This window comes from Triticum dicoccoides, chromosome 6B (genome assembly GCF_002162155.2).
Source record: "Triticum dicoccoides isolate Atlit2015 ecotype Zavitan chromosome 6B, WEW_v2.0, whole genome shotgun sequence".
Classification (NCBI taxonomy): Eukaryota; Viridiplantae; Streptophyta; class Magnoliopsida; order Poales; family Poaceae; genus Triticum; species Triticum dicoccoides.
The window spans coordinates 712,351,289-712,356,737 of NC_041391.1; positions in this window are offsets into that span (position 1 = coordinate 712,351,289).

Genomic DNA, 5,449 nt, shown 5'->3' on the forward strand with positions numbered 1-5,449 from the left:
CTTGGCGACCAAACATGCATGTTTCCATCACCAGGTGCATGTTGTATGGTTGACGACGACAAATTGGAGGGTAGTTATTGAGAAAAGCAACAAACTCATGCATACCAGTGACAACATTTTCGATAGTCTCAAGCATCTTTCTTAACTCCTTTTCGCCACGTGTGCTGCTAGCAGACAGGGAAGCACGCTTGCCTGGATTGGATATACATAGGGCAAAGGAGTGGTGGCTCGCTTCCAGATCTTTGGCCTTCCCTTCTTCATGTGCAAGGTACCTTTTTGTTTAGATAAAGAGTAATATGTTACTATGAAGAAGATACCAATAGCAGGGAACAACACGATACCAAGAGTTAGTCTAGATATCGAGGATGCAGATAACCAACTTATTACAAAACAAAGAGAAGAGAAAAGGAGCAAGGTACCTGAATTTGTCAAGCAAGTAATAGCCTCTGCACATATCTTGTCTCAGCATGTTGAGTTGGCGAAGCATTGCCTGGTTCGTGATGCTCCTCCCCTCGGCCTCTTCCACGGTGATAAGAAGAACCCGGAGCAACATCCGGTCTAGTTGCTGTAGAATCTCCCCCTTGGACAAGGATATTTTTCTGGAGTATTTGTTGATCAGAAAGGATATGCATCTGCTAATAAGTTCACCGAAAGTCGCAGAAAATATCCCCTCCATCTCGCAACCTTCGTGATAAGATGGAGAAAGGAAGGTGTATTTTCTATGTGGTGCTCCAAAAACGGATGGTTAAGTAGCTACTCCGAGAGAAAGAAGGCGAGGACCTCCTGGGGTGCCACACCCTATTATTTGCACATGAGAAAGGAACAAAATGTAGGATTGATTTATGCTAATAATGTATCATAGTATCAGCCAAATAACCTTGGATTAGAATATCCGTGCCACTTGATGACAAAGATAGAGAAAACAACTAATGTACCGTAGTATAGTCAACTAATATTGGATTAGGAAAGCCATGCCACGCTTGATGCGGTTGAAAGGGGTGGAGTTATATCCAAAAAGGTTAATGGATAAGACCAAAATCATGCCCACATGATATGAGATATACAACAGTAAGGTCTTTTGTGAATAATTAATAAAGTGGATGCATGCATCGCCTAGATGCAGAGGCCGGGGGGTCTTCCTCCTTTAAAAAAAATAAAAAAATAAAAAAAAAGATGATATGAGATTTGTTGGAAATGGCAAAAGGAACACAAAACAATCACTCCCTAAACTTGTTATATATTGCGATTCTGGGAAGATACCTTGTTTGGGTGACGCTACATTAGCCTTTGAATACCAGACCCCAAAATCATGTTCAGGTTTGTGAGGACCAATCGATGAGTTTTGGGGAAGATACATGATTGGGTGATGTTCCATGCCCTTCGATAGTTGACCCTTTATAATATTGTGATTAGGAAGGAGGTCTCGGTGGCCTCTGAACGGGAAGCTAGCCCATTTAGCATTCAATTCCGTAGAGCTTTACTTTGTGACAAATGTACTAAGCAGATCCATTTAGTTAGTAGTTTCATGTCGACAGTCTAACCCAGATGTAGATATGTTTCGATGGAGGTTAACTACTAATGGTGTTTTCATTGTGAAGTATGTGTATGCATATATTAAGAATTTTGGGCCTATTTTTCGCAGGAAGCATATCTGAAAAGAAAAAGTCCATCCTAAAATCAAGTTTTCATGTGGTTCTTCTATAGAGGGAGGTAGTTGTTACCAACGATAATCTTGTAAAACACAATTGACAGGATAACACATGTTGTTTTTGTGATCACAAGGAAATAATTCATCATTTATTCATGTCATGTCCGTTCACTACTTGATTTGAGGGCACAATTCACGTTTCTTTAAATTTATTATCACCAATAAGTATGTCAAAATTTATTTGGTAATTGATTGGATGGTCTTCACAATAATCTGAAGGGCTAACTTCACGAGTGAGTTTGTGTCATCTCTGGAACATTTGGATGCAAGAGTTATTGTGTTTCTAACGAATCATCAGTTCCTAAAATCTGTCAGGTTTTCTATGGAGCTAGAATGTCAACCCGCATGTAGTCATCACTTCACGGGTGGACGGGCATGGGCTTATGGCCTTTGGGTGCAGCCGCTTGGAACAATTTTACGAGGTTATCTATAGAGCTAGATTATGTGGATGAACTATGCAATCTTGTTTTCTACCACTGTGGTTGTGTTTTGCTGTTAACCTGTGGCTAAGTGAAATTAACACCTACGACTAAGTGAACTTCCACAACAACGCCTTTAAAGAGGCATATACGTCCTCACGCCATCGTCGCCGCAGTCTTGTAATCAGTGTATATTTGTAAATTAAGAATTCCAGTATTTTTTTCTTATTCTTTTTATTTACTCCTTTAGAAACAGATTCTCGACGAATGAGTCACCACGAGCTTGATTTATCCAGGTTCGGGCATGCATGATGGTGCGACACCCTAGTCCTGCTGTGTGTATCTTTTCTTTGTATATTGAGAGAGGAAGAGCTTGCTCCTTACAATTGTTGCAGCCAGCTCTCTCTGTCTAGTTTTCTTCCCTCCTATTTCATCCTCTCACCACTCCTTCTATACCTTGGGGGTGGCCAGTTGACTTCCATCCCTACCCAAACTCTAAACTCTAAACCCTCAGATCAGTCGTGACACGAGGAATAGAGATAGGAGGTAACCACTGTTGTGTACCGATAATGTTGCACACGTTTCTCATCGTCAATGGGTGAGGCCTGGTACGACCGAGGCGTGCTTCACACATGGTCAAGGTCCAAAGGGAGCATGCGCATCCCATCGGAAAATAAAAGAGGGGGAGGAAAGAACCGGAAAGTCGCCTCGGAGAATGTCATCGCGCGTCATTGAGGCTCCCAACTCCCTAACCCGAGCACCACGCAAATCCCCTGCACTACAGCCTCTTCCCCTCCGGGATTCCAAGTCCTCGTGGGCGGATGGGACACCGTCGTAGCACTTCTCCATGGCCCCAGGGCCTATCCCCGAAGCCGCTGATAGACATAATAATTGGTTTGGTGAATTGAACTCAATTTTCTTTAAGCATGCAAGGTATGGAAGCATTGTATATTTATATAAACAAAAAACACTAAACCATTACCCCTTATGGCTCTCGTCATAGCTTGTCCTTGTGGTATTTTAATTTTACAGCGTTTCATACTTGACTAGAATAATAAATGTTTTCTTCACGATCCTACAAAATCTTCTTTGATTGCTTCTAGTCCAAAAATTATCGGAAACGATAAGTACCTGACGTTAGGTACACACACGTGGCAAATTGAACTTTTTTATGGCAATTCTAATGACGCAAGGATGACAAGTTAGTTGACATATATGGGAGTTTTTTGTCAAAAATAGACTGAAGCATAAAATTGTCATCCTCGCGTCACTAAATTTAACATCGGAAACGTTTGATTTGCCATGTGCACGTACCATACGTCAGCTGCTTATTAGATTCCTAAATTATTCGTTGCTTCCATCTGTCGTATACTCTGTCAGTAATTAAATGTCAATTCAATTCAATTCAATGGCGTGTCCGCTCATCGTCCATGTCATCGTGGATTCACCGGCTGCTGGCTTGATGATACGATGCATATATCTATGTGCATCTATGTGGAGTGTCAAGACTTATCAGTGACCACACCTTCTTGATTTTTGAAAATGGCAACATCGCTCTAGAGCTGACCCCATAGGATCTATTTTCCAGCTTCGTCACGTAAGGTGCCGATAGCTTGCTCAGGGCGGCAACTCTCCAAATATAGTCTAACGATTTTCTATTGGAAAATGATCCCTACCAGCCGGCCGATCAAGTGCGTGCTGATCGTATTGTTACACAAGTGATGAAGTGAGGGCATAGGTTCCTTGCTTGAGCGCAAGCGGAACAAGTAATTCAAACAAAGTAATCCAAAGCTGTCAATTCCTAGCTGATGAGCCCGCATGGTATGTTGAAATTATATCTGAAGAGTGAAATTAGTTTTTTAGCAATTGAAATCTATTTTGGAAATATTTGAAATTAGTTTTCCAAGATATCTATTTTTTTAAGTCAGTTTCTTGAAAATAAATAGAAACTACTTTAGATCACTTTCTTGAAATGATAAAATAGTTAAAACAATTTTTCTGGAATAGTGAAATAATTTAACCGTATGTAAAAACAATTGAATCTTCACATTATTTTGATTTTTTCAAAACATACATTTGAATAATATGTTTATTAATTTTGATATATGAATATTATAGTAAGCTAATATATACATAGTGAATCCAATTTGACTCTTTGGAGCATATGCTCCTGTCGCAAAAATGTTTTTTTGCAAATGGCAAAAAAAATTGATTTTTTTTAGTTGTGGTCATTTTCACACTCAAGTGCTACTTGCAATTTGTTGGGGGGGAAGCTGAAGAATTTTGACTAGTCCGAGAAAAACAAGTTTAATGCCAAATGTTAAACTTATTTTTGTTCGTTTCACTGATTATGCATTGCTATCCGGTTTCGCATGAAAATTATCAAGCATGGTTGCTACCCTGGCATGAACATCTAGAAAAGCAAAAACAGGATTTTTATAATTTAGTTACTACTCCCTCCGTCCGAAAATAGTTGTCATCAAAATGGACAAAAAGAGATGTATCTAGAACTAAAATACATCTAGATATATCCCCTTTTATTCATTTTGGTGACAAGTATTTCCGGTCGGAGGGAGTATTTTTTAATTAACTGTTCATCTGGGAGCGTATGATCCCAGGAGCCCAAACAGCCATCCAAAGCCCGTAATACAAAAGAGTTGTAGAGGAGTACTTTTTCTGTGGGTGGCAGAGTGCTTATGGCGTGTACAATAATGCTATTGTAGGATTACCATGTAGAATAACCGCTAGTGTGAGAAGAGAGAAACTAAAAAAAAATGTCTGCCTTCTGTCGATTAAAAGATGATCCCTTGACACCAATATCTCTCACCATATATATTAAGGAATGTCTAGTTTAGTTACTAAAGATAAATCTAACACATAACCATCACATTTTTATTATCATCTCTCTACTATGTGTTAGGCTTAGAGCATCTCCAGCCGGGCCCCCAGGACCACTTTTTGGCCGCCGGCGTCTAAATTTTCGCCCACTCGTGATCCCAAGAGCCCAGATTTCGCTGGATTTGGCCAAAGTTAGTGCCGGCGGTCACAGGCCACACCCAGCCCATCGGGAGGCGCTTGGGGCGGAGAGAGAAGATTTTGCATGTCCTTTGGCCCACAGTCAGCCTCCCACTCCCTCTCTCCACCTTTTTCTCCGGGCCCCACCCACATGCAGCCCATTCTTCCACGCCCGCGTGACAACCTCCACTCCAACCACCACCACCGCCCACAAATGCAGCCCCTCCTCGCCCTGCTCCTGGCGTCGCCGGCGCCGGCGCTCTGCCGCCACCGCGCGCCCGCGGCGGCCTCACTCTCCCGCGCCCTC